Consider the following 12,027-nt stretch of genomic DNA (forward strand, 5'->3'; position numbering starts at 1 on the left):
TTTTCAAATGTAGATGTTCCAAAGTGGCTTGTAGACTATGCACGGAAATCAGGAGATGCTAAATGTGTTTATGTTAATAAGTTGTTCCGATGATTAAAAATCAGAGGGTGAACATATCTTGAAAGACTATGGTTACAAGCAGGACTAATGCTGCGTTCACATGCTAGTTCACATGCTAGGAACTCGGAAACTCTGAGAGTCTGACATTTCAGAGTTTCCCAGTTCCGATTAGCATGTGAGTGAGGCATAACGTAATGCCGACGTAATCTTTTAGGGAGAGGTAACCAATCATGTTTGCAATTGAGATCAACTGTGCAGGTGAATTTTTTGTTTATTGATGGTTTAATATGACATCATATGGCGATAATCCAGTGCCATCTATGGTTGCAATAGGCCAATTGTTATTTGATTATATTCCAATGCAAACTGTAGGCTGTAAAGTCCATGGAGAACAAGAGCACCTCCTCCCAGCTGCCCACTGCACTGAGGCTAGGTAACACGGTCACCACTGATAAATCCATGATAATCGAAAATTTCAATAAGCATTTCTCAACGGCTGGCCATGCCTTCCTTCTGGCTACTCCAACCCCGGGCCAACAGCTCCCCCCTGAAGCGGTCATCAACCACTTTCAAAGGGGGTGACACCCTAGACCCAAATTGTTACAGACCAATATCCATCCTGCCCTGTCTTCGAAAGCCAAGTTAATAAACAGATCACTGACCATTTCGAATCCCACCGTACCTTCTCCGCTGTGCAATCCGGCTTCCGAGCCGGTCACGGGTGCACCTCAGCCAAGTTCAAGGTACTAAACGATATCATAACCACCATCAATAAAAGACAGTACTGTGCAGCCGTCTTCATCGACCTAGCCAAGTCTTTCGACTCTGTCAATCACCGTATTCTTATCGGCAAACTCAATAGCTTTGGTTTTTCTAATGACTGCCTCGCCTGGTTCACCAACTACTTTGCAGACAGAGTTCAGTGTGTCAAATCAGAGGGCATGTTGTCCGGACCTCTGGCAGTCTCTATGGGGGTACCACAGGGTTCAATTCTTGGGCCGACTATTTTCTCTGTATATATCAATGATTTCACTCTTGCTGCTGGCGATTCCCTGATCCACCTCTACGCAGACGACACCATTCTGTATACTTCTGGCCCTTCCTTGGACACTGTGTTAACTAACCTCCAAACGAGCTTCAATGCCATACAACACTCCTTCCGTGGCCTCCAGCTGCTCTTAAACGCTAGTAAAACCAAATGCATGCTTTTCAACCGTTTGCTGCCCACACCCGCCCGCCTGACTAACATCACCACCCTGGACAGTTACGACCTAGGATATGTGGACAACTATAAATAGCTAGGTGTCTGGCTAGACTGTAAACTCTCCTTCCAGACTCATATTAAACATCTCCAATCCAAAATCAAATCTAGAATCGGCTTTCTATTTCGCAACAAAGCCTCCTTCACTCACGCCACCAAAGTGACTATCCTACCGATCCTCGACTTCGGCGATGTCATCTGCAAATAGCTTCCAACACTCTACTCAGCAAACTGGATGCAGTCTATCACAGTGCCATCCGTTTTGTTACCAAATCACCTTATACCACCCACCACTGCGACGTGTATGCTCTAGTCGGCTGGCCCTCGCAACACATTCGTCGCCAGACCCACTGGCACCATGTCATCTATAAGTCTATGCTAGGTAAAGCTCCGCCTTATCTCAGTTCACTGGTCACGATAACAACACCCACCCGTATCACACGTTCCAGCAGGTATATCTCACTGATCATCCCCAAAACCAACACCTCATTTGGCCATCTTTCCTTCCAGTTCTCTGCTGCCAGTGACTGGAACGAATTGCAAAAATCGCTAAAGTTGGAGACTTTTATTTCCCTCACCAACTTTAAACATCAACTATCTGAGCAGCTAACCGATCGCTGCAGCTGTACATGGTCCATCTGTAAATAGCCCACCCAATCTATCTACCTCATCCCCATACTGTTTTTATTTTATTTACTTTTCTTCTCTTTTGCACACCAGTATCTCTACTTGCACATCATCATCTGCTCATTTATCACTCCAGTATTAACCTGCTAAATTGTAACTATTCGTTCCTATGGCCTATTTATTGCCTACCTCCTCATGCCTTTTGCACACACTGTATATAGACTTTTTTTTTCTATTGTGTCATTGATTTGTTTATTGTGTTATTGGCTCCTTTATTGTTTACTCCATGTGTAACTCTGTGTTGTTGTCCGTGTCACACTGTTTTGCTTTATCTTGGCCAGGTCGCAGTTGCAAATGAGAACTTGTTCTCAACTAGCCTACCTGGTTAAATAAAGGTGAAATAAAATAAATAAATAAAAGGCTAGCCTATCCATTGTCACATAATAAAAGTTGTGAGAACCAGTAACAGGCTACTGTTTGTTTCCCTAGCTGAGTTGATGAGCTGATTTGGGCCATCAGTTGATTGACAGCTGATTGAACAGCTGATTGAACAGCTGATTGAACAGCTGATTGAACAGCTGATTTCACCATCCCCACTCCAGCGGTGCACGCCATCCCTGTCTCTTTAATCATGCGACAATGACTGGATATTATCATTCAAGAATCGGACACTTTTCCGCACCCATGTGTTGTGTTGACATAGCCTATATCGTCATTATATTATACAAGCCTATTATTATTCTTAAAATTATTTTTTAAAGTAGTGGGAAAGAGAGTGGAAAGAAGGGGAAGGTAAGTGGGCCTGATTCAAACCCATACCTACGCTGTTATATGTGTGCTGGGGTCAGCGGCTGTAACCGCTGTAGCACACAGGCAATGAGGCCAGCAATAATGAATTCTGCTTATTGCTTTCTTGAACATATAACAGGGTCCCCCTCCTTTGATTTAAATAAGATGTGTAGTGCTAAAGCAAAAACAAAAATGTGCACCACTTTGGGTCCCTACAGGACAAATTAATGAGTGTTGTGCCATGACTACAATGGTTCATGCCCAGGACGACACAAAACTGGGTATGGAACTGAACTGGCAGCTGGCAGGCTCCCATGTACCATCTCCTGACATTGTGTCCTTGAGCAAGGCACGTAACCCCCTCAGAATTGCTCTCCACCTAGGGTTGCTGCACTGCAGGGTGTTGGGAAAAGCAGAAGACACATTTCCTTTCTAACCCATGAACAAAAAAGTATCTATTCTCTCCATGTTCTTGTCACAAGAGGACTCTTTCCATATCTCTACACCGACACCGCTGTGAACTATATTGCACCACTGTACAAGTATTCCTGGTATTCTACTACACTGCCATTACTGTATGTAGGACTACTATTTAATTGTGCAATGTAAACTATCCTGTACTATGCCTATTTAAATATTTCACACTGTGAAAGACTAATGTCGCAATTACTGTGCCTACTTTGAATATTATTGTGAATGACTTGTTTATGGTGAAATATACTGATCTTGTGAGATACTAATATGTCACATTATAACATGTTTACTTTGCCATCAAATGAGAGAGCTGAAATGAGAGGGCTAAAACCATACCTTTGAACTTGAGATGGGTTAAATGGAATTCTAACTGAAATATGAACACTGACAGGCCTGTAACATCTCTCATGTAACCTTATATGAAATTAACTCCTGCAGAATTAAGTATTTCTTGCAGTACAATGTTACACCAAATGTCATTTTTTGTCTCGGAAAAAGGAGTGGAGCAATATGGTAAGATGTATTTCTTTCAGTATCTCGAGCAAATGTGAATACTTCAGAGGACGTGGGCTACTTGGCCTGGAAGGTGGTGAAAAGCAGCGGGCTGTTGTAATGCGATATATTCGTTTCTCACAATATCACAATCTTTCACAATAAACAAGTCATTCACAATATACTAAAAGTATGCATTGTAATAGAGACATTATTCCTCACAGGGGTGAAATATTTAAGTAGGCATATGTGAGTGTCTTATTCAGTGAGTGATAATTTTACATAACAGCTGACAGTATTTCAACCACCTAAAATATGCATCAGAAACATGGATTTTCACTGGTTTTAATCTGAAAATGTTTGCAAGGGAAGAATATGTAGGCTACCCTGTTAGAGCCCATTTGTTTTCTCCCCGGGCCCATTGAGAGGAGTAACATTGAAAGAGAAAGCTTTACAGGTGTCAGCTAGATGATTGACGCGTTCATTCTAGTATTATTATTAATTTGTCTTCTAATTCAAGAAGTTATGAGGGAAGAGAAGCTGCAGGCCTAGTGTAGGCATGTTTGACTAGACAAGATGACTAAAATAGCCTGTCAAATTTTGGAAATTATAAGCAGATAAATATAAAAATGTGGCTTCCCTACAGCCCTGTGAAAAAAAATGGTCCTAACATCTCTGCCTGTCATACAAGGAGTCTAATTTCTATGGAGGCGACAGTGTCCACTGTACACCTCCCCAATACAGCCCGCTGCTTCTCACCACTATCCAGGCGAAGTAGCCCACAGCCTTTAAAGTATCTGGCTGGCTAGCTCCGCCTCCATCTTCTCCACACACTGACTAAGCTACATGTAACACTGCTTTTCTGTCTTTATATGTAGACTTTGTTTGCTTTCCTGCCTGTGAACATGCACTTGGCAGCTAGCTAGCCGGAGGTAGAGTGGGGCCATGCATTCTAAATGAGTTTGTTATTTTTGACCATCCCAAAAAGGTCTATAGCTTAACTCAGATGCCCCCTGGCGGCGATTCTAAATATGAAGTATTTATTAAAATCCTTCTGCTAAAGGATTATTTTCTCCTGTGGTGAAATGGGTCAAATTAAGATCCGACATCTGTAGACCTCCCTTTGTCTTCAATGGGGCGATCCTAATGGCTCAGTATTTTTTAAAACCATACTGTACCCCTCAAGTGTTTTCTGCCGCATTAGCCTTCTGATTCGCTTTGTGCGTTCCTGCTGTATTGGCCCAATCAGATCAGAGCTGCTTCTACACATGCTCACCCTAGTTTGTTATTCTTAATAACTCCAGAGTTTAATAGATACTATGAGCTCTGCTGACTAGAACTAAGTGAGAGACAAATGGGTTGATCAGAGAGCAGAGGGAACAGGCAGAGAAATTGGGTGAGCGTAGGGGGGTCGCGTTCCCTGTAGAGTATGGCAGCTATTTTGCTGATTAACAACCCTTATTTCACCCGCCCAAACGATCTCTCTGCTATAACAGACATAGTTGGAGTCTCCTATGACAGCACAGAGGCAAATTAATTATCCTATGGCTCACTTAACAGGATTTATCATGGAGAAAATAGCATGGAGCCTGAACATGAAACCAAGTTTATATTTTGAGGCAAGTTATATTCTTAAAGAATTAGTCTTGGCGAACAAACAGTGCTTTAAAATATGTTCAAAAAATGTATCTCAATCTACGATTTTGAGTGGTCACATTTCTCCAGTCCCATCCCACTTTTCAGTTCTAGTTTTATCTAAAAATATATATATTAAAATAGAACATCACATGATCCAAATTTGAATTTCTCAGACGTGTGTCTTCTGTCCTCTTAACCTCCCTGGAATAAGTCTGATAGATCCAAAGACTGTGTCTAATCGGTCTGTTGGAGAGACGGGAGAGCATTTAGTAAAAAGGCGATTCTACTCTATCTATGAGTAGCCCCGGAAACTACTTCAGATGGGGATTGGGGAGAGAAAGGGAGATAGAGAGATCTCTTTAAACCCCGGAGTTACAGATGAAGAGGAGGGGAAGAGTGAGACGGGTAGGAATGAACCCTGAGTGAACGCTGCGTGGTGCCCAAGGCTCTTATCTAAAACAACACTCCCCGTCTTCCTAAGCATTTAGTTGTGATTAATAACCAGATAAAAGGCATTTCTAAACTCATTCCACTTGATGAAGGTAGAAGGACCAATCACCATCCCTAATAGTCAAAATAATACTGGGGATGACCCTTTACAATACTCTTTTCCAAATCTTGGAATGCATAGATATTCTTTCATTGTATTCAGATATCATAAAAGTACTTAAGTTATATTTGGAATAGGCTGATCTTAAACCACTAAAATAGCACATAACATGCTTCTAGGTAAATATCAATATCAATCAATTGTATTACCAATGAGGAAATGACTCTGAACAAATCCTTGGATATGGCTGCTCACTATGTATCGGCTCAACTCTGTCTTGACTCTGACAGCTTGCAACTGTGTTTGCATTACAGGGATAATGACGCCACTGCCACTGACGGTCAAAACCAGTTGGAGTTAAACGACAACCAACCAGTGATGACCACCACAAGAGAGTTGTGTTCATTAGGGCACACAACGGAAAATGTTTTGCAACTTGGAAACAGAAATTCGCATTTCTTATATTTTTAATTTTTTTATTTACTCTTTTTTCTCCCCAATTTCTTGGTATCCAATTGGTAGTTACAGTCTTGTCTCATCGCTGCAAGTGTGTTTTGAGACGCATACAGATAACACTCACGTGTCATGATCAACTTGATACGGATTGACGAAGACAAGTGTCCTTAGGAATGAAGTATGCATTGAGTGTGACGTTTTCTGTGGTACTAAAGGGAGGAAAAGGAGGACAAAAGAGACCAACTGAGTGAATAGCAACATTCCATTCCCAGAACTAACACTTTGATCTGCACATACTTGCAGACAGGCACCATGCAGAAATATACATTACAAGTTGTTACTGTGAGTGTTATCAGAGCCTCACCCGTGTGGTATGGTGAAGAGGACGTAGGATACGTGATGGAACACCTTGTTTATGAAGGCGTCGGGTAAAAGGCATCTTGGTCTTATCCACAAACCGTGGGAGTCTGGCAGGGCCAATGTGGTCGCCTAAACCATACAAAGGCAACATACTAAATGTCTCGGGTGAAGACAACAAGATACTGTACCTGAAAGTGAAAATGCAGAGAAAAGGATCAGATACATTGCCAAGTCGATCAGAAAAAGTGAGACCCAAGAAAAAAGAAAGACTGTTGGATTATTGCCATCTATCCTGGAGTTCCCATCTTCAAATAAAGGGATGATTTGTGTGATTGTGATTCACGTACGGTGCAATACCCCTGTGTGTGATCCCCTTTGTGTCTGTCTGAGTAGACTGTCCAAGTATCCAAAATCTCTCTCTCTCTCTCTCTCTCTCTCTCTCTCTCTCTCTCTCTCTCTCTCTCTCTCTCTCTCTCTCTCTCTCTCTCTCTCTCTCTCTCTCTCTCTCTCTCTCTCTCTCTCTCTCTCTCTCTCTCTCTCTCTCTCTCTCTCTCTCTCTCTCTCTCTCTCTCTCTCTCTCTCTCTCTCTCTCTCTCTCTCTCTCTCTCTCTCTCTCTCTCTCTCTCTCTCTCTCTCTGTGAATGCATCGTGCCTACTGAACAGACTGCACCAGTTTTCTCAGCCCACATCAAAACTAGCTTGGGCTTTAGCAAATTAGAGTGACCTTTTGCGTGTCACCCTGGCAAGCAATGGTCTCTAGCCATTGAGGACAGGACAGAAGGGAGGGGGGGGGGGGGGGATCTGTCTATGAAAGATTAGATCATTGTATGGAACTGCACGGACGGCCCATCTACACCATCAAACTGTCAAACTGGGCGGTACTGCAGGAATCTCTGCTCATTAGGACATGCTGTTTGTCAGGAATGACCGTTCATTCCTAAAACAGCTGAACTCCCATCCATTTTTTTATAAAACAAAGGAATGATTCTTAGCAGGTAAAGTAGCAGGTAAAGCAGACACCCAAGCAGACGTACAAAGAGACAAGGTATGAGGAGACAATAAGACCATATAGCGCTATAAGGGCATAAGGTATTCAAGTTTTCTAGAAGGAGTGCTGTTCAGTCAGGAGGAGTGAGGAGGTGTTGTTCCTATACAGGAGGATATCCTGGTGTGTTTTGACCTGGATGTCAGGAAACTTGATGTGGTAAAAGAGGCTCCACTGCAAACCAGCTATGATGGTATCGAGTCCTGAAATGTAAAAGTGTACTAAAAACTGTAACATCATTTACAATCCTCTTTATTACCATCATCGTATCTATGGTATGATGAGCGCCAACTAAACGAGATTTCCGCAGTGCTGGTCTGTTCAAAGGCATTCTTCAACCCATCCCTGCCAGGCATGGAGATCCTCCAGAAGAAAAAATGAACTCATCTGGATTTGAGGGAGTTGGACAGCACTGCTGTGTCCTCATCCTCCTGCCGCTCCTCACAGAGTGCAACCAGAGCATCTGTGATGTCACGGATACAGTCCTGGAAACACACATATCATCAAAACGTTACTTCACACTCTACTTAATGCCTGCAGCTATTACGATTCAGATGAAATGCGCAGGACGAGTCCTAACCTTGCCACGCCAGGTTATATCCGGGTCCTATATACATCCATTACATTTCCATATACACTCACAATCAAATGTAATCCTTTCAAAACTTTAGCACACGACCCACTAATCAAATGTACCCTCAAACTGTGAGAGTGAGACTGTAAAATGGCAGCATCTTCTAGAAAACATGTGAGCTTCCACCAGATTAATAATTCCTAATTAAAGAGTATGCGCGGGCGTTTTAGACACTGTGCACAAGAACAAAGCCTCGTTCGGTATATGTTAGCCTGGTCTGTCCTGTCCTAGAGTATAGGTCTCTTATACTGTAGCTTCGATTTCAGCTTCCAACTATTTCCATTTTTCACATATACAACCCGAAGAGGCAAGATCACAAGCAAAAATATGCTTTCCAAAAAGTAACCTTGCCTTTTCCACATGTACCTCTCCTCAAACTATCTCTCCCTCCCTCTCTCCCATCTCTTCCTTTCTTTTACCCCTACATTAGTCCTTTACTCTCTGTGTATCCCCCCCAGCAAAATCTATCCCTCTGAAACAAATCCCTCAATGGCTGACTGGTTTTCTGTGCCTGTGTACCAGCATCTGATAGCACTGATCATATCTAATCTAACGGTTTACTAATCTACCAAGTTCAGCCTCAAAGTCACACATGAAAGCTGAGATGTCTCTCCAGGTTGAGATGTCTGCAAAAACTATCCTCGTCAACTCGTTTTTTCACTGTATACACATGATAGATTATACGCCTCTAGCCAATAGTTTCAATAGCATATCTATCAACATTTCCTACCCCTGCCTCCAGCTGTAACAGTAGAATGGCTAAATCCCGTTGGATATGTTACCATACATAAATATTGCGATATATCATACTGTCTGTGTTCAGGGTCTGTTCATCCCCCAAAAAGTTGATTTTAATTATTAACAAGTATACTTAAATATACAAAATATTAAAATAATATACTTTAAATATGAGAGGTATTTTTGTAGTATATCTTAAGTATACTATACATTTCATATCTTTACACTTCAACACACTTATTAAAAGTTAACTTTATATTGATAGTTGTTTCAGTCTTTTAGTATACTATAAATATACTATCATCTACCTTTACTACACTTATTAAACGTGAACTTTAAATTAATAGTTTTTCAGGCTTTAAGTTCACTATCATTAAATTATTGGGAGAAAACTGAGGATGGATCAACAACATTGTTGTGATAAAGTAATACTGCAAAAAAAACTTTTGGGGCCTAAATACAAAGCTATATGTTTGGGGCAAATCCAATACAACACATCACTGAGTAACCGCCTCCTTATTTCAAGCATAGTGGTGGCTGCATGAAAATCTATGGTAAGATTTGAAAATTGATGTATAGCCATGAACACCAACATATTGACAAAGCTTGAATAATTAGGAAAAAAATAATGGGCTAATGTTTCATAATCCAGGTGTGTAAAACTCTTAGAGACTTACCCAAAAAGACGCTGTAATTGCTGCCAACGGTGTTTCTAGCATATTGGCTCATGGAGCTGAAAACTTATGCAACGACTATATTTTAGTTATTTCATTTCTATCAATCTTTTGAAAACAAATAAATACAAATCTTCCACTTTGACATTATAGCATTTTGTGTAGATTGTTGTCAAAAAATTACCAATTACAATTACAAATCCATTTTAATCTCACTTTGTAACAACAAAGTGTGAATAAATCCAAGGGGTATGAGTACTTTTACAAGCACTGTAGTTTCAGTGCCAATAATGAGTTTTGATGTACTTTCTGAAATTCTGTTCAGAAATGTGCAAAGTTGACAATGATAACGATTGTTTATTGCACAGTGGAGGAGCATGCTTCCTGAGAGTATAGATTTTCATATTACAAAAAAATATACTTAAGTATACTTTCAAAAAGTATATTTAGCTTAAATGTCCACAAAATATATTTAAAGTATACTTTCAAAAACGCATTAACACAGAAATGTGCATATCCCCCAGCATCCTTTTCTGTAGAAGTTTAGATTTATAATATGATATTGTTCCTCACATTTATCTCATTCAAATGTAACACATTGCACATTTTATTTAAATGTTAATGTATTACCATTATGCGAACAACTAAAGTGTGAAATGTGAATGGTGCACAGTTCTCAAAAGGGTTACAAAGCAGTTGTGTGCTCCAGCCACAGAGAGAAGATGCCTTGGTCAATCAAGGTAACCTTTACATGGCTAATTACAATAGCTAATGTGGTTAATGAGTAGCAGTGTATTTGTACAAGTAAATTATAAATACACTTTTTTGGTATATTTATAATTTTGGTATATTTATAATTTATGAGAAATATAAATAAAATATCCTTAAGGTGTATTCAACGTATATTTGTTTTGCTCTTTATCTAATATACTAAAAATATACTTAAGTACAAAAAAGTGTCCCAATTTAGATATCTTTACATGTATTTAATATACTTAAATGCCAATAAAATAAAAAATAAACTGGACATTAAATGTATTAAAAATTGTTCCAATTTAGATAATTTAAATATACTCATGAAGTATGATTTAAGCATATTTACATTTTAAAAATTCCCCGCTTGGGATTAGGCACCAAACAGAAGAAAACTGACTGGAACAGGGAGTGACTATAGGGAGTGACCCAAAATGAAGCACTCGTGTTTTTTTTCTGTTTTAAACTATTTCTGTGGCGTGCTCTAATTTGCATGACCCAGGTGTGGTTCATACCTTTTCAAATGTCTACAGGTGCTCCTCGATGTTGTGTTCCACATTCTCTTGATGTGCTCGACCATCTTCCTCAGAGACGGGCTCGGCAGGTAGCGGAACACAGGAAAGAAGTCGGCCAGGATTCCTGCAGCGAAGATCCACAACACCTCGTTGTTGATGTGCACAATAGTGAGGAACTCGGTGTCATTGTAGTCATTCCTCTTCCCGAAACACAGGGCACACACCACATTTGCCACCAACGTGACCAGCGGGAGCACAGGGTCCAGAACTAACCCCTCGCTCCCCTCTGAGCGCTCCCAAATGACCACCACCATACCAGCCGCTTCGGCACACATGTGCTCCTTTAGCAGACAGATGGTGCCAGGGTCCCGCGGCTCTGCCTGCAAGAAGGAGCGCAGGGTGTTCTTGCACAGCTTCCTGTGGAGCGCACAGGCAGCGCCGTACTCACTGAAGGTCATGCTGGTGCCATTGGCCCACGGCAGAGAAGGTGAAGAGGTCAGGGTGTCTGGCAAAAGCCTCCCCATGCCGTACCAGCACCTGTTTAATGGTGGCATAGCCTTGCAGCACCACCACCACAAGGGAGCCCACATGCATTTGGAAGACATCTCCGTACTGCAGACGGAGACACGTCAGTGATAGGTGGATCTGGAACAGGTTACCCACCAGGGCAACGGGGTCGGCCCTGAAGGGCAGAGTGCCTTTTGGGGCCGCTCCCGCCTTCTCGCTTTCAGCCGCTGAGAGCAACTAGGAGCAGGGTGAGGGTACAGAGAGCCAAGGTGACTCCAGAGAAGATTATACAGGAGCCATACTTTGGGAATATCCCAAACGTCAGCCTCATATTGCAGTCTCAGAGCGCCCCAGCCAGGATACTGTATGTTACTCACTGAATTCCAGGAGTGGAAGTTCTCTAAAGTTGGAGACTGGTCTAATGAGTGCAGTTTGACCTCCAGCTAAGCAAATT

General features: G+C 41.5%; 1 pseudogene; it reads right to left on the minus strand.

Annotated features, from left to right (window-relative positions):
- Positions 1–6,467: 6,467 nt before the first annotated feature.
- Positions 6,468–11,904, minus strand: LOC110535039 (annotated as a pseudogene).
- Positions 11,905–12,027: the final 123 nt, after the last annotated feature.

The sequence above is a fragment of the Oncorhynchus mykiss genome, chromosome 11 (genome assembly GCF_013265735.2).
Source record: "Oncorhynchus mykiss isolate Arlee chromosome 11, USDA_OmykA_1.1, whole genome shotgun sequence".
In the NCBI taxonomy this organism is placed as follows: domain Eukaryota; kingdom Metazoa; phylum Chordata; class Actinopteri; order Salmoniformes; family Salmonidae; genus Oncorhynchus; species Oncorhynchus mykiss.